We start from the raw sequence: 18,860 nt of genomic DNA, 5'->3' as shown, positions 1-18,860 counted from the left end.
GGCCATTATACTTCTATCTTATCTCTGTGAGCAAAACTAGGGACCTTTTCCTGATGAAATCTGCTTAGTCCAAGAAAATATGTCTAGCAACTTAAGTTTTATGTTAAATACTCCTGCCTTAACGCCAACTTCAAGAAAAGTTCACCCAGCACACCCTTACCTCCTCGAGTGTAATGCAAGCGGGGCTTGGCCCCTGTATGTTTATTCAAAAAAAAAAATGTTTTGGGGACGTTCATGTTCACTGCACTGGATTGTATGCCTGACGAAGGGGTACGCCCCTGAAACGTTGCTGCTATTTTTTTGAATAAACACGCAGGGGCCAATCCCCACTTGCCTTACACTTGCTGTGCCGGTCAACTATTTTTTGCTGGACCAATGCTATCCTTGCCAGTGGGATTTTTCAACTGACTCAGTCGGTACATGAACGAGCTTCAGTTCCTTATTGCTTCTAAATAAAAGGCTGTCTGTTTAGTTAGCCAATATCTACTCATTTGTGGCCACCTTTCTACAAGCTTAAAGGAGAATGCAAGTCAAAATTTAAAGAGCATACTGCCCAATAGTCCTCCTATTGTTTAGTAAAAACGCCACACTTTTGGCTCACCTAATCAGATATTTACTCAGTCACACTTACTTCACATTTTCTAGAACAGGCAGCCATCTCTAAAAAGGTATTCTCCCTTCCTTTCCCTCCTTGCTTCATACTGCACATGTGTTTCATTCCCTCCCCCCCCCTCTGCCAGATCCGCTTCTGATTGGCTGGTGGGCATGTGTAGCTCAGAACAGGAGACAGGATCAAGTTACACACATGCTCAGAGAATAGGAAGGCTGCCGCTGGCACCTACAGGAAGGGGAGAGAGATTTCAGTGATGTCACTGTAGGCTTCACACTGCTGTAGGCTGCCAGCACCGTATCTCAGAGAAGCAAGCAGGGATCTGGGAATTTATATATGCAGTAAGTACTTAAAAAGAATGCCTTTAGACTTACTTTTGCAAATGCAGATCTTGCCTTTTGATGATCATCTGTCTGCTTGCTGAATGTGTGATATATATTAGGGATGCACCCAATCCACGATTCGGTTTGGGATGCGGCCTTTTTCAGCAGGATTCACATTCGGCCGAATCCATGCTCCTGGCCAAACTGAATCTGAAAAATCACATGACTTTTTGTCACGTAAACACGGAAGTTGAAAATGTAACCCTTCCATACCCTAATTAACATGTGCTAATGAACCCTTCCGCACCTCATTTGCATATGCTAATTAATTTCAGATTCAGTTCGGTATTTGCCCGAATCCTTTACGATTCAGTACATCCCTATATATATTTTGTTGTTTGTTTGTTTGTTTGTTTGTTTTTTACCTAAAATGAAATGTTATAAAATATCTGTTTCAAGCTTAAAATTACAGGATAAATAAGTCAGATTAGAATGTATAAAAGTATATACTTGCCCCGCTTTCGGTGTTTGGGGAAAAATGGTTTCAGAATTGTATCCATTGACATATGCTCCACAGCTTTAGCCTTCTCTGAAACAGAAGCCCCTAACCCCGCACCCACTCTATCCCCCCCCCTGCCAAATGGTCATGAAAAATGGCAGAATGTTCTTTTGGCCTGACTACTACTACTGATTGCTTTAGAACAAGGCATCTCTCAGACATAGGAGTGCTCTTGTTTTACTCAGCAAGAACATTTTTGTTTTTAGAATGTGTGTACTCTGCCGCCAGGTTGGGAGCCATCCGTCATTTTGACTTAAACTAATGTGAACAAAGCCATTTGCTAATAAAGTGTGCGGCTGGACCAGGAGCGAAACTTTAGCTGCACTTCTACCTGAACATCTGGGATTTGTTATGCTCTGCAATTGGCCGCTACAAAGGGCCATTCTGACTTGCTAAGTACAGTTACGTGAAGTGGGGACATACATCACTGTTGGACTCATTGCAGGAGAAATGAATACAACACTGCCTTTAACTGCCACATAGCTAGTAAGTGATATCCCATAATACTTCCCCTTGTACCAAGCACAAGTCTGCATAGAGTCTGTCTCTTTAAAGGGGTCGTTCACATTTCTAGTATGATATAGACTAATGGTGTTTCATTTTTATTTTTTCTGCTTTTTGGATTTAGCTTTTTGACCAGTTGGAAGCTTAGTTGCTAAGGTCAAGTTTATCCTAGCGACCAGGCAGTGATAAAGTAACTATAAAATTGGAGCCTCATAGAACTCTAGGTTTGTTTTGGAAGCTGACAAGCAAACAATTTAGATAGTGTTGATTAAAAGAGCAAAAGTGCCAAACAACCAAGAGCTCCTAAGAATAGGGCATTATATAACATAAAATATAAACATCTTTTTGTATTATTATTATTATTAACATTTATTTATAAAGCGCTAACATATTACGCAACACTGTACAATAAGTATAGTAAATAATGTATTGTACATTAAAAAGATGTTAGCAGTCACTGAGGGGTTCTGTGCCCATATAAAGGCACAAGGCTGCAGGCTGAGTTATACAGGGAACTCTGAGTATCACTCATGTATTATAAGGGATAATGTACCCCCTACTGTAAATGATAAGGATATTAGCAGTCACTGAGGGGTTCTGTGCCCATATAAAGGCACAAGGCTGCAGGCTGAGTTATACAGGGAACTCTGAGTATCACTCATGTATTATAAGGGATAATGTACCCCCTACTGTAAATGATAAGGATATTAGCAGTCACTGAGGGGTTCTGTGCCCATATAAAGGCACAAGGCTGCAGGCTGAGTTATACAGGGAACTCTGAGTATCACTCATGTATTATAAGGGATAATGTACCCCCTACTGTAAATGATAAGGATATTAGCAGTCACTGAGGGGTTCTGTGCCCATATAAAGGCACAAGGCTGCAGGCTGAGTTATACAGGGAACTCTGAGTATCACTCATGTATTATAAGGGATAATGTACCCCCTACTGTAAATGATAAGGATATTAGCAGTCACTGAGGGGTTCTGTGCCCATATAAAGGCACAAGGCTGCAGGCTGAGTTATACAGGGAACTCTGAGTATCACTCATGTATTATAAGGGATAATGTACCCCCTACTGTAAATGATAAGGATATTAGCAGTCACTGAGGGGTTCTGTGCCCATATAAAGGCACAAGGCTGCAGGCTGAGTTATACAGGGGACTCTGAGTATCACTCATGTATTATAAGGGATAATGTACCCCCTACTGTAAATGATAAGGATATTAGCAGTCACTGAGGGGTTCTGTGCCCCCCATATAAAGGCACAAGGCTGCAGGCTGAGTTATACAGGGAACTCTGAGTATCACTCATGTATTATAAGGGATAATGTACCCCCTACTGTAAATGATAAGGATATTAGAAACCAATAAAAATAGTTTATTTCATAGTTTATATTTTTAATATATATTTTCAAATATACATCAGTGCCTGGCAGTTGATGAAGGAAAGAATGTGGGTCCCGTCCCCTTTCTCTCAGCAGTTTAAGGGTTTTACTCGCAAGCAAAGCCGCCTTCCCGTACTTAAATTCCGCCCGCTAACAGGTGCAGGGAATGGAAGCCCTGAGAACTCTCCAGTGTCTGGGACGACGCATCGTTATGTGAGATGCTGAAATCTGGGTTTATGTGAAGTGTTCGCAGCTCATAAAAATGTGTGAGATGTCGCAATGCAATTTTTTTCAAATGAGGTACTGGAGACTTGGCACGGCCTCCCATGATGTAATGCCGCTGTACCGCCATAGGTTCCTGGGTACCAATTTATACTCTTCTGGGACTGCCGGTGCCAAGTGTGCGCAAATAGGAGTACGGCACATGAATTATTAAACTCTCTATTTTAAGGTGAAAAGCCCTTGGACACCAGTGCTGGAAACATTTGATAGATGTGGCAGGTACATTTATTTATTTATTTTGCCCGGTCTTGCTGTGACTGTGTAGTCTTTATTAGCCTCACAGAACAGTAAAATCATTCAGCGTTCCCCTGCAGAGATGTCAGAGCCGCGAGAAGTCGATGTTGCAGACATGACTGCAGCTTTAGTCTGTGATGTAATGGGCCTTGCGTTTTATTGCAAGGGACCCGGCTAATGAGAGACTGCAGGGGAAACCGGGCCTTTCTTTGTTAGAGAAAAACTAAAAGTGTGGGGGTTTTTTTCCTACATTAAATGTAAGTGGGTAGTGAAGATTATTTATGGGTTCGGCATTGAGATTCTTTATAGGGGCAAAATGATTTTATTTATAAAGCATGAAGCCGTGTATAAAAGCACGCCGGTTTTAGTGGGGATTTGTCCCGGGTTTCCTGCTCTATAGCAATCCTTCACTTATTTATCCAACCCACAGCCCTCTAGCTGCCGCCATTCAACTAAACCTGTTGTTTCAAGACTAGGGCACCCATTACCATGCAGGGAGCTTACTCATTTGTAATGTCAGAATACCCCATATCCACCTGCCTTTCCCTGTGGCTCTTTGTTGTAATTAAGAGGAAAGCACAGAAGGTTTTGCTCAACTGTAAAATGGAAAGAGCATTTTGCAGGTAAGACCTACATGAATGTAACTGTGTATCATTTCCAGCTGGGATTCCAGCTGGCACCAATGGGGTCCATTTCAGAATAGGGAGAATAAAAAGTTAAATAATGAAACATAATGAATAATTATTAATTCAATAATGAAACAGAAAAGCTTGTTTTTTTTATCATGTGGTCTCCATGATTAGGCTGCCTGCACTGGAAGGGAGTTCCCCGTGTGGGCGGCCATGTTGGGGCACACACATGCTCATAGCATACATGATTAGGCTGCCTGCACTGGGAGGGAGTTCCCCGTGTGGGCGGCCGTGTTGGGGCACACACATGCTCATAGCAAACAAGTGCTATAACTTGATCATTGTGAAAGTGTGCTTACTATTCAACCTGGCCTAGCGCTGGTGGAGGCCTTTTTTTTTCTTTTAAGAAAAAAAAAAGCTATGGCCCCATCAGCCAATTAATGGACAGTTCTTCCTTTTGTTCCCACACTACTTCCTGTTAGTTAGAGCTGCATCACTTCCTGTCAGCTGATCTCTGAGGGAGCACACAGCCCATCACTAAATGGCGGCTCAAGGGTAAAAGGGCAGTATTTACTGATATATATATTCCAGTTTGGGGAGATTCTTTAATAGGTCACTTAACATAATATAAACTGTCTGTTGCTTACGTGTTCATTCTGGGGGTATAGTTTCCCTTGGATGTACTGTGCACCCCATATCTGGTCCCTCTAGACTTCCAACATTGGCTTAATGGGAATGTAAATCCCAAAATACCATTTTGCCTAATGAAAATATAACTCTAAGCAACTTTCCAATGATCATCAATTGAAAATATTTAATAGTTTGAAAGTTATTTTTAATTGCAATTGAAAGCGGTATTTTTTGTCCTTCTTTGGCTTGGCTCGTTCTGTCTCTTGAAACAAAGCAGCAGAATTTAACCTTGCTTTACTGCTGCCTTCTGCCATTTTGTCGTAGCATTCACAGTCAGCAGGACAAAGAATAGAAAAGGACAGACATACTGTTTTGATAGCAATTATATTTCCCAATACCTTTTAAAACCATGAAAGATTTGTAACAAATGTATATTGTAAAGATGTCTGAAATCTCATTTACTTTCATTTTTTTGGGTTTGCATCCCCTTAATTTGATCCAGACATCAGAAGTAAGGAGCTGCTGTAGCGACACCGCACAGGCTGTGAAACTAAACATTGTTACCCAGAATGTGGGAAATGTAACTGTACAATGTGGCTTTGTACACAGCACCAAGCAGCGCATAGATGGGAGAATCTCTTGGAACAGACACACTTTCTCCCCCCCCCCAGTATTCGTGGGTCACATTAAAGAGTTAACTATGTAAAGGGTTTCTGTCCGAGCCTGCACTTCGTTCTACAGTTTCTACACCCCAGAGAGGGTCTGCTCTACACTGTTTTCTAACTCCGAGCCCTAGAGGATCCTGTCTAATTATCCATTTCATAAACAAGAACTATGACTAAACTTAAAAACGAAGGTGAGGAAAATGTGTCAAAAGGCATTTAATTTGAAATGCAACGTCAGCATTCTAGACAAAGGATTGATGTGCAGGAATCCTCTCGGCAAATAGACATGTCTCTCTCCGAAGTGCTTGCCTAGAGGCACCAATTCTGTAACAAGCAGTTAATAAGGTATGTGGCTAACGAGAGAGTCATTATTGTAACAGCCCCCCTCCAGCTAGAAACCAAACAGTCTCTGAAACGCTCCCATTCTCTGTAAGCTTCTTTGCCAGTGTAGGTACCCATTGTGCCAGTAAGAGAGTGTGCACGAATGCATTGGCTGGAGACTTGCAAAGGAGAGTCCTTGGGTCTTAGCATAGGGATTAGACAGCTTTCAAGAGCATTTGGGTGCTGTACCTCTTCTCATGTAAAGCAGTCCTATCACTAAACACATTGCAGTATTTTGGACTTGGTCTACAATAATAATTAAACTCGATTACTTCAGTTTTACAAATAAAGGTCCAACATCTCACCTTTTGGTAAATGACAAGCAAGCAGTTTTACGGCTGTAGTACGAAAATATTTACACAATTTCCCAATGAAAAAGAAAAACATGCTGTCATTTGGATGCCAAAAATAGCTAGTTTCACTAGTGCTCCAGCTGTTTAGCTTTACCAAAAAAAGCTTTGTGTTGGAAGTGAGTAATGTAAAAAAAGGCTAGTTTGACTTGTATACTCGCAGCTGCGGTTCCTGTTTGCAGAATGTAATTCAGTTGGGAACAGAATCCTTGAAGGTACCAGACTTCGAGGAGCCTCCAAACCTAAAATACAGAATAGGAGAAAATGTATATGTTTCAAAAACATAAATGCCATTCCAAGATCCTAGTTTAAATGAACACTGTAATCCCATCTTAACACCACTATTTACATTTTTATGTAGGCTGCTTCTGTACAGGTTACAGAATAAAAATATCAAACCAATATTTCAAAAGGGAAATCGATGGATTAAAGTATACTTTTATCTAATAAATGCTGGTTAGACTTCAGCAACTTTCTGCAATCTGCAAAAAATGACTGTTTCTTCTGCCTTGCTAAGATTTCTTATCTCAGTCACTGATTAATCCTGTTCAGCACCATAATAATATCTCCAAAATAATGCTTGGGCATGGCTATTTGTGTCTGTACCAGACGGAATTTCCAGCAAAGCTTGCACGGGTGTTCATTGCAACAATGTGCATTTCTGATCCAAGTGGGAATTCTTCTGTTGATAAATGTATGTATGTATGTATATCTTTATTTATAAAGTGCTACTTATGTACACAGCGCTGTACAGTAGAATACATTAATACAAACAGGGGGTTATTAAGATAATAATAGATTAATACAAAGTATAACAATAAATACAGATAAATATAAGAGACAGTTGCAATAAGTTAAGTGTCAAAGACACAAGAGGATGGAGGTCCCTGCCCCGTAGAGCTTACAATATATAAATATACCCAATTTTTAAGATACATTCATTATCTATCATATGTTCATTTGTCATTTCAGTCACTCTGCTAAGTAAAGGGGTAATTACATTTTTCCAGTAACTTTTAGTATGTAAGTATTTAGTAGTAGAATGTCCTATTCTTAGCAACTCCATATAGCAGGAAAGGGCTGTTGCTTATAATGGATTTCAGACAAGGATTCATGACTAATCTGATAGAATGTTTTTGTAAAGATAGCTAGAATATCAGTCACTGAGAATAAAGTAATGGCTTATTTGTGGGAGAAAGAAAAGGAGACAACCAACTGCCTTTCTCAATCAATCACAAAATTGGCTATAGATTTTTAACATTTCATGTTCCTCGTGTTTTTTTCTCATTAATAAAGCTTCACCACTTTCATAAACATTTTGGGCTCAAATAACAGATATTTTTTGTTTACAGAGAAGAGAACCACTGTAATTAACTGCATTAGGTTTACTCTTTTATTTTACTATATTTATAAAAATCAATTTCAGAAATGTGCAAGATGAACATGGGCAACAAACAATACGAATATACCTTTTTGTTGCTGTCTGTGTGAACCATTTGCAGTGAAACCTTAAAATCACATAACTGCTTTTTCTTTGGACGCTTTGTCGCTAAAGAAGATTAAACAAAGGCTGCAAATGTACCTTGTGCCATTGCCCTAAAGGACAAGGAAAGGTAGAATCACTAATGGCAGAAAGTTGTTAAGCAGTGATTTTACTTTCTTACTCCAGACCCCCGGGGTATTTGTGTCTTTCTCAACACCCCTTTGCCATATTTTTCCAATCAACAAAGAGTTTCTGTACCGCACATACATTTGCCCAGGATACCATATATTATGCAACTAAGTCTATTTTTCCATATTTAGGGGCATATTCATCAAAGTACAAGTTCGAATCCCGAAATGGGTAAAATTCGGATTAGATATGATAATTTCTGATGATCGGAAATGTCACGAAAATACTTACGAAAAAATCGTAATGGTTACGATAATATATCAGCGATACGAAAGTCACAAAATTTTCGGAACCGAACAATCTGAAACGACGGGAAAACCTTTCTGACTTTGAACCCTTCAGTGCATGATTTTGGAAGCCTACCATAGGGCTCAATAGCACTCTGCAGCTCCAACCTGGCCCAAGGGAAGTCTCCCATAGGGCTCAATGGCACTCTGCAGCTCCAACCTGGCCCAAGGGAAGTCTCCCATAGGGCTCAATGGCACTCTGCAGCTCCAACCCGGCCCAAGGGAAGTCTCCCATAGGGCTCAATGGCACTCTGCAGCTCCAACCTGACCCAAGGAAAGTCTCTAATAGGGCTCAATGGCACTCTGCAGCTCCAACCCGGCCCAAGGAAAGTCTCCCATAGGGCTCAATGGCACTCTGCAGCTCCAACCCGGCCCAAGGAAAGTCTCCCATAGGGCTCAATGGCACTCTGCAGCTCCAACCCGGCCCAAGGAAAGTCTCCCATAGGGCTCAATGGCACTCTGCAGCTCCAACCTCGCCCAAGGGAAGTCTCCCATAGGGCTCAATGGCACTCTGCAGCTCCAACCCGGCCCAAGGAAAGTCTCTAATAGGGCTCAATGGCACTCTGCAGCTCCAACCCGGCCCAAGGAAAGTCTCCCATAGGGCTCAATGGCACTCTGCAGCTCCAACCCGGCCCAAGGAAAGTCTCCCATAGGGCTCAATGGCACTCTGCAGCTCCAACCTGGCCCAAGGAAAGTCTCCCATAGGGCTCAATGGCACTCTGCAGCTCCAACCTGGCCCAAGGAAAGCCTTCCATAGGGCTCAATGGCACTCTGCAGCTCCAACCCGGCCCAAGGAAAGTCTCCCATAGGGCTCAATGGCACTCTGCAGCTCCAACCTGGCCCAAGGAAAGTCTCCCATAGGGCTCAATGGCACTCTGCAGCTCCAACCTGGCCCAAGGAAAGTCACCCATAGGGCTCAATTGCACTCTGCAGCTCCAACCTGGCCCAAGGAAAGTCTCCCATAGGGCTCAATGGCACTCTGCAGCTCCAACCCGGCCCAAGGAAAGTCACCCATAGGGCTCAATGGCACTCTGCAGCTCCAACCCGGCCCAAGAAAAGTCACGATACCAAAGCTTGAATGAATCTTTTGTACTAGTTGTGACAAATACAATTTTGTTGCACAAATTGTCACGCAAATTGTCGCAAAGTACGAAAAAGTTGCGCAAATTAACGAAAAAGTCGGCAAAAAATACGCACAGTACAAAAACTTAACTGTAATCGGAAACAAACGTACTTTGATGAATGTGCCCCTAAGCGTACACTGCAGAATCTCAGGTGTCTTAAATGCCCTGGATTTCAGGAATCTTGAAGGGTCCCACGTAGCACAATAACATTCATAAGTTTGTTTGGAAAAAGTTAATAACAGGGGGTATAGAAACCATTAGTGGGTCCCCTAAATAAATGGTAGACAGGTTTAGGACACACCACTCAATAGATATAGCTTGAGTATAGTCTATTACACATATTTGGTATAAATAATATATCGCATATGTATTTTTTATCAGATAATGATGCAATTTAATTTCCCCCCAGTTTCATTATTGCCGCAGAAAGCACTTATTTAACACTGTAACTCTCCTATTAACGACTACTCATTCTTCCATCTCAGTTATTTCCTCTCTCTGTTAAAACCATCTGGAATTTCATTGAGAACTTCACTTTTTTTATGGTCCATCTTTTGCGTGACTGATTTCCCACCCCGCTCTCACTTAAAAAAAAGGCAACTCGCAAAGAAGTTAATTCCAAAATTATAGTTCTTAAAAGTAAATTGCTGTGAACCCACGTTTAGATTAAAATACATATCTGCTGAAAGGCTGCTTTTGAAATCCGGGAAGCCAACATGTTCCCATTGCATATAAAAGGCAGTTAAAGATTGTTATGCATTTTTAACTTAATAGCATGGCAAAATAATTTTTGTAGATGGTTTCAGGGGATAGTATTGCTTATTGACTAGCATAATAAAGTCTTCATCGTAACAGCTGCAGGGTATTGGTTTCACTGCTGGAATTCCTTTGGTGTACGCAAATTGTTATGCATGCTTTTTGAAGCAAAAATATTTAATGATAGCAGGTGTGACCTTTAACCCTCCTAAGTGTTAGAGCTTGCTTTACTTCATAAAAATACAGTTTGGGGGTACATAAATAGCACAAACAACATCGCAATCCTACAAACATGGCACTGATCACAGCCTTCAACTCGTAAACATTACATAAACCTAAATATGTACCTTTATTTTTGTTACAGCAAAAAATTATAAACAATATAAAATTAAAGCATAAATCCAATAAAAATACTCTACAGCCCCCAAAATAACATCTTTCTCCTGAATGCAGATTTTTCTTTCCATATTACAAGCAGCTCTTTTAGTTACTTCCTTATCTAGCATGAAACTCCACCCACTTTTGCTTTCTGAGCCCTCCTCCTCTCTCCGATTATGCAAAGAGATGCACCTCTAAAGTTGTCACACACACAGTCAGCTGATCTCCTAATAACTCTGACCAGATTTACCTGTTGGTTATTGGCCAAAATAGGCAAAGGATGAGCCCCAATTCTGTAGGGATTAAACTAGGTGGTGGGGAATACATGGTTGGGTTCTTTACATGGGAAAACTCAGTAACTCAGTGCAGATATAGGCAATACAGGTATAGGATCCGTTATCCATAAAGTTACTAATTACTGAAAGGCCGTCTCCCACAGACTCTATTTTAAGCAAATAATTCTAATTTTTTTTAAATGATTTTCCTTTTCTCTGTAATAATAAAACAGTACCTGTACTTGATCCCAACTAAGATATAATTACCCCTTATTGGGGGCAGAACAGTCCTATTGGGTTTATTTAATGGTTAAATGATTCCCTTTTCTCTGTAATAATAAAACAGTACCTGTACTTGATCCCAACTAAGATATAATTACCCCTTATTGGGGGCAGAACAGTCCTATTGGGTTTATTTAATGGTTAAATGATTCCCTTTTCTCTGTAATAATAAAACAGTACCTGTACTTGATCCCAACTAAGATATAATTACCCCTTATTGGGGGCAGAAGAGCCCTATTGGGTTTATTTCATGGTTAAATGATTCCCTTTTCTCTGTAATAATAAAACAGTACCTGTACTTGATCCCAACTAAGATATAATTACCCCTTATTGGGGCAGAACAGCCCTATTGGGTTTATTTCATGGTTAAATGATTCCCTTTTCTCTGTAATAATAAAACAGTACCTGTACTTGATCCCAACTAAGATAATTACCCCTTATTGGGGGCAGAACAGCCCTATTGGGTTTATTTCATGGTTAAATGATTCCCTTTTCTCTGTAATAATAAAACAGTACCTGTACTTGATCCCAACTAAGATATAATTACCCCTTATTGGGGGCAGAACAGTCCTATTGGGTTTATTCAATATATAAATGATTTTTTAGCAGACTTAAGTTATGGAGGTGAACAACCCCTTTAAAACTGCCCTGACTCTCGGTTGTGCTCAGACAAGAGACTGATTTCGCTCTTCTCTTCTTCTTCTCTTCTGTTTCCAATAATCTTTTTTTTCTGAGAACTTCCCAGCACAGCCCCAGTTTGATTTGCCATGTTTATGAAACCCCTAGTGGGCTTGAACCATTTGAACCATGCCTACATAAAATAAATGCAGTGTTTAAGTAGTTTAAATAATATGTCAGCGTAGAACAAATGCTGGATTTATAAATGTGCTTTGTTAGGACCAATAGGATCTGTTGGATGACAATCGGTTACTTGGCTCGGGTACAGCACAGATAAAAATAAACACTTTTAGCACATCTGCACATTGTTACCTGAAATATTTCCCAGAAACCTATGTTTCTCCAGCCGGTAAAGATTCTGAGTAGCAATATATTATCTTTTTATTGAGAACCCTGATCTTCCAACAGATAAGCAATGAAGAGTTATTATTAGTTGGCCTGAATGTAATTATTTGTTGTTTTGCCATTCCAATGGATATTTAATGGAAACCATATTCTATTTAGATTTGTTTTTCCGCCTATCCCTCCTTAAAGGGCTACTCGGCCTTTATTTATATAATGAAAATGTGCTCCGCGGGTATCGGGCTGGCCTGCATATCACTACAGTAGAAGTATTGGATCCATTATCGAGAAAGCTAAGACTCCATTTTAATCAAATAATTCAAACTTTTAAAACATATTTACTTTTTCTCTGTAATAATAAAACAGTACCTTGCACTTAATCCCAACTAAGATATAATTACCCCTTATTGGGGGCAGAACAGCCCTATTGGGTTTATTTAATGGTTAAATGATTCCCTTTTCTCTGTAATAATAAAACAGTACCTGTACTTGATCCCAACTAAGATATAATTACCCCTTATTGGGGCAGAACAGCCCTATTGGGTTTATTTAATGGTTAAATGATTCCCTTTTCTCTGTAATAATAAAACAGTACCTGTACTTGATCCCAACTAAGATATAGTTAATGCTTATTGGAGGCAAAATAATCTTATTGGCTTTTTATTAATATTTAAATGATTTTGTAGAAGAAAATTTGTTCAAAATACAAATTCCTGAAAGACTCCTTATTCAGAAAACCCCAGGTCCCAAGCCTTCTGGATGATGGGCTCCATACCTGTACTTAGGAGTATTTGTGCCTGCTTACCCTCTTCTACTGTATAGAGCACAAATGCCTGCACTGGAATTACTGCCAGCCTGGACATGGCTATACATCCAGGATTCCACTAGTAAGTTGCATCAATAGCTAATATAGATATGTCCCAAGTGAATCCTACGCTTTGTTAATTTCACATGAGAAGTGATACCATCCTAGCTCTGCAGTTGCTAGCAGTTTGAGGCAGAGTAACTAAGCTTTAAACTTGTATATATGTATTTGAATTGTTAGCCTCTATGTCAAAGACAATACTAATATTATATAATAATAACGTAATAAAAATGTAAATTATAAAAATCAATGGCGTTATGACATGATTACTATGTCCATGCAAATCATAGATACATCTGCTTCCATACTTACTGCTGTATGACCCAGTAACTTCAGTCAGTGTTGAATGACTTCAGGTCAGATTTAGGTGTCTCATCGGTTATCAGATAATTATTGTATAATGGCACCTGTGCCCTTCTGTCTTTAACATTAATGGAAATCACCAGAGATAGTACTTTTAGTAGCAGTGGGGATTATCCTCAATAAAGCGACTGGGTATGTAGGATAGAAGGGAGAAAGATGCTACCTATCCCATTGGGATAATAGTCCCTGGTACAGTAGGGAGAGATGGTGCCTATAGTAGCAGTGGGATAATAGCCTCTGGGAAGGGACTGGGGCTGTGGGATAGCAGGTATAGTAGGGAGAGATGGTGCCTATAGTAGCAGTGGGGGGATAATAGCCTCTGGGAAGGGACTGGGGCTGTGGGATAGCAGGTATAGTAGGGAGAGATGGTGCCTATAGTAGCAGTGGGGGAATAATAGCCTCTGGGAAGGGACTGGGGCTGTGGGATAGCAGGTATAGTAGGGAGAGATGGTGCCTATAGTAGCAGTGGGGGGATAATAGCCTCTGGGAAGGGACTGGGGCTGTGGGATAGCAGGTATAGTAGGGAGAGATGGTGCCTATAGTAGCAGTGGGGGAATAATAGCCTCTGGGAAGGGACTGGGGCTGTGGGATAGCAGGTATAGTAGGGAGAGATGGTGCCTATAGTAGCAGTGGGGGGATAATAGCCTCTGGGAAGGGACTGGGGCTGTGGGATAGCAGGTATAGTAGGGAGAGATGGTGCCTATAGTAGCAGTGGGGGAATAATAGCCTCTGGGAAGGGACTGGGGCTGTGGGATAGCAGTTATAGTAGGGAGAGATGGTGCCTATAGTAGCAGTGGGGGGATAATAGCCTCTGGGAAGGGACTGGGGCTGTGGGATAGCAGGTATAGTAGGGAGAGATGGTGCCTATAGTAGCAGTGGGGGGATAATAGCCTCTGGGAAGGGACTGGGGCTGTGGGATAGCAAGTATAGTAGGGAGAGATGGTGCCTATAGTAGCAGTGGGGGGATAATAGCCTCTTGGAAGGGACTGGGGCTGTGGGATAGCAGGTATAGTAGGGAGAGATGGTGCCTATAGTAGCAGGGGGGATAATAGCCTCTGGGAAGGGACTGGGGCTGTGGGATAGCAGGTATAGTAGGGAGAGATGGTGCCTATAGTAGCAGTGGGGGGATAATAGCCTCTGGGAAGGGACTGGGGCTGTGGGATAGCAGGTATAGTAGGGAGAGATGGTGCCTATAGTAGCAGTGGGGGGATAATAGCCTCTGGGAAGGGACTGGGGCTGTGGGATAGCAAGTATAGTAGGGAGAGATGGTGCCTATAGTAGCAGTGGGGGGATAATAGCCTCTTGGAAGGGACTGGGGCTGTGGGATAGCAGGTATAGTAGGGAGAGATGGTGCCTATAGTAGCAGGGGGGATAATAGCCTCTGGGAAGGGACTGGGGCTGTGGGATAGCAGGTATAGTAGGGAGAGATGGTGCCTATAGTAGCAGTGGGGGGATAATAGCCTCTTGGAAGGGACTGGGGCTGTGGGATAGCAGGGAGAGATGGTGCCTATAGTAGCAGGGGGATAATAGCCTCTGGAAAGGGACTGGGGCTGTGGGATAGCAGGTATAGTAGGGAGAGATGGTGCCTATAGTAGCAGTGGGGGGATAATAGCCTCTGGGAAGGGACTGGGGCTGTGGGATAGCAGGTATAGTAGGGAGAGATGGTGCCTATAGTAGCAGTGGGGGGATAATAGCCTCTGGGAAGGGACTGGGGCTGTGGGATAGCAGGTATAGTAGGGAGAGATGGTGCCTATAGTAGCAGTGGGGGATAATAGCCTCTGGGAAGGGACTGGGGCTGTGGGATAGCAGGTATAGTAGGGAGAGATGGTGCCTATAGTAGCAGTGGGGGATAATAGCCTCTGGGAAGGGACTGGGGCTGTGGGATAGCAGGTATAGTAGGGAGAGATGGTGCCTATAGTAGCAGTGGGGGATAATAGCCTCTGGGAAGGGACTGGGGCTGTGGGATAGCAGGTATACAGGTAGTTAATTGTCTCCAGGAAAGGGATAGTATGGCAATATACTGAAAACCATCAATTTGACATTGCTAAATTATGTAATGGGTTTCTGCTACCACTAACGACAGCTGTGACTGTAAGGCAATAAGAGAACAGAAAGAAACCGTTAGAATAAGAACTCGCGAATGGTTTTTATTTAGAAATGTGAGAGAGAAGAAACAGGACACTTAAAAGTTTTACCTAAAGCTGTTGAACATCTGTTGGCTCGTTCCCTTACATCTTCAAAAGAATTTACAGCCTCTGCAGGAATATTCCCAGTCATCATTATGTTTCTTGTGTGCTTTATCTGTTTTATTACCTGGGTAATTGGAAGCAGGCCTGCACCGGTGATATTGCATCTTGTGTCAGAATGGATTTGTCATTCGGTGCCAGAGGACTGAAGAATTTTCCACTTATTCCTGTGGAAGCGTCTTGGTTTATTATGTGTTGTGAATCCTCAGTGCCAGTGGCACCTTTATCCCTTTTCTAGGGTATAATATTACATGGTGTCCTTCACTGCTTTGTGACCTGCTGTGCTAGGGAAACATATGGCCTTTCAGGTGCCTGCCTTCATCCAGCCCTGTAGGAGAAGAGTTCTTTACTGAGCTGCAAAGCTCTGCCCTATATCGAGCTAATTCGAATTAGAACGGCAGTTATAGGCGCCGTCTGTATAGGAGGATCAGACGGAAAAATCAAACCTGCCCGAACAAGATGTCTGTTTGGCAGGCCCGTCATTCGTGCCCTTACACGGGCAGATAAGCTGCCAATTCGGTCTAAGCGATGGATATCGGCAGCTAGAATCGGCCAATGTATGGCCACCTTTAGGGGAAGGGGTACACGGGGAGATTAGTCGCACCGCAACAAATCTCCCCGCAATGCCATCCCATCGGCTAGAATGTAAATCGCCGGTGGGATGGATTTGCCTAAATTGCCCAAAGTTTCCTCTCAAGCCAACTTCGGTGGCAAATCACGGCACCACGTATTCCATCCCACCTGCGATTTACATTCTAGCCGATGGGATGGCATTGCGGGAGATTAGTCACGCCGCGACAAATCTCCCCTTGTACCTCTGCCCTTAAGGTGATATGGAGATATAGAAACAATGGTGATATGGAGAAACAATAGGGATTCTACCCCTATCTAACTATTCAGCCCTAAATGCAGATTTTGCTTGGGCGTCGTGTCGAAATCTTTTATCCCACCCGATCAACAAGACAACCAATATCCAAAGTTTTTACAGGAAGGGTCGGCTCACCAATCCACCATCGTTGATAAGCCTCGTTGACTGAGTACGCGCCAACAGTTTAACTCACCTAGGGCCATACTGTTCAGTTGATACAGTTGATATATACTATATGATAAATTGGTATGGGTGGTCAGCGTAAGTCTACAGAATTTTAATTTTTTTATTTAATGTTTTCATTTTTTGGTTGGTTTCGTCAGAAATGTAACTTTAGGTTACTTAGCTCATGTAAGTTTGTGCTGCCAAAATAATTCATCACATGTATAGTGTAAAGCTTTGCATTACATACATATCAGTTCTAATTAAGTCAGACTGAAAAGAAAGCACCACTGACTCAGGAATGTAGTTGAAGGCAGGCAGGAGAGTGTAACGAGCTTTAGCCCTGCTGCACTGGATTCTTGACCATCAGGCTTTAATGACATTAGACATCTGCCAATAGCAAACATAACTTGTGTGATTTTGAGTCATTTTCCATTCTCTTTGAGTGCTTATTGTTTTATAGACTTGTAGACTGGAGCATATTGTCACGGGCACAGTTCTACTTATAGAAAGGATCTGGCCACTGTGACAGAATGCTCTGTTATACAGATAGCTAGAATCTCAGCCATAAAGCAGGGCAGGACTGCTGCTTACAATGGGGGGGGGGGGGGGGATCAGATAGGATCTGTGCCACTGTGACAGAATGCTCTGTTATACAGATAGCTAGAATCTCAGCCATAAAGCAGGGCAGGACTGCTGCTTACAATGGGGGGATCAGATAGGATCTGTGCCACTGTGACAGAATGCTCTGTTATACAGATAGCTAGAATCTCAGCCATAAAGCAGGGCAGGACTGCTGCTTACAATGGGGGGATCAGATAGGATCTGTGCCACTGTGACAGAATGCTCTGTTATACAGATAGCTAGAATCTCAGCCATAAAGCAGGGCAGGACTGCTGCTTACAATGGGGGGATCAGATAGGATCTGTGCCACCGTGACAGAATGCTCTGTTATACAGATAGCTAGAATCTCAGCCATAAAGCAGGGCAGGACTGCTGCTTACAATGGGGGGATCAGATAGGATCTGTACCACTGACAGAATGCTCTGTTATACAGATAGCTAGAATCTCAGCCATAAAGCAGGGCAGGACTGCTGCTTACAATGGGGGGGGGATCAGATAGGATCTGTGCCACTGTGACAGAATGCTCTGTTATACAGATAGCTAGAATCTCAGCCATAAAGCAGGGCAGGACTGCTGCTTACAATGGGGGGGATCAGATAGGATCTGCGCCACTGTGACAGAATGCTCTGTTATACAGATAGCTGGAATCTCAGCCATAAAGCAGGGCAGGACTGCTGCTTACAATGGGGGGATCAGATAGGATCTGCGCCACTGTGACAGAATGCTCTGTTATACAGATAGCTGGAATCTCAGCCATAAAGCAGGACAGGACTGCTGCTTACAATGGGGGGATCAGATAGGATCTGCGCCACTGTGACAGAATGCTCTGTTATACAGATAGCTAGAATCTCAGCCATAAAGCAGGGCAGGACTGCTGCTTACAATGGGGGGGGGGATCAGATAGGATCTGTGCCACTGTGACAGAATGCTCTGTTATACAGATAGCTAGAATCTCAGCCATAAAGCAGGGCAGGACTGCTGCTTACAATGGGGGGGATCAGATAGGATCTGCGCCACTGTGACAGAATGCTCTGTTATACAGATAGCTGGAATCTCAGCCATAAAGCAGGGCAGGACTGCTGCTTACAATGGGGGGATCAGATAGGATCTGCGCCACTGTGACAGAATGCTCTGTTATACAGATAGCTGGAATCTCAGCCATAAAGCAGGACAGGACTGCTGCTTACAATGGGGGGATCAGATAGGATCTGTGCCACTGTGACAGAATGCTCTGTTATACAGATAGCTAGAATCTCAGCCATAAAGCAGGGCAGGACTGCTGCTTACAATGGGGGGATCAGATAGGATCTGTGCCACAGTGACAGAATGCTCTGTTATACAGATAGCTAGAATCTCAGCCATAAAGCAGGGCAGGGCTGCTGC

At 42.4% G+C, this 18,860-nt stretch overlaps 1 protein-coding gene across 4 annotated transcripts in view; it reads left to right on the top strand.

The window, feature by feature from the left end:
* The window catches only part of disp1 (dispatched RND transporter family member 1), a 74,687-nt gene that overhangs the window by 39,381 nt on the left and 16,446 nt on the right, over positions 1–18,860 (top strand). The gene's annotated exons all lie outside the window — the stretch shown is intronic.

The sequence above is a fragment of the Xenopus tropicalis genome, chromosome 5 (genome assembly GCF_000004195.4).
Source record: "Xenopus tropicalis strain Nigerian chromosome 5, UCB_Xtro_10.0, whole genome shotgun sequence".
NCBI lineage: Eukaryota > Metazoa > Chordata > Amphibia > Anura > Pipidae > Xenopus > Xenopus tropicalis.
Note: the sequence above shows the minus strand (reverse complement) of the source record. Positions and strands in the feature narration are given on the sequence as shown.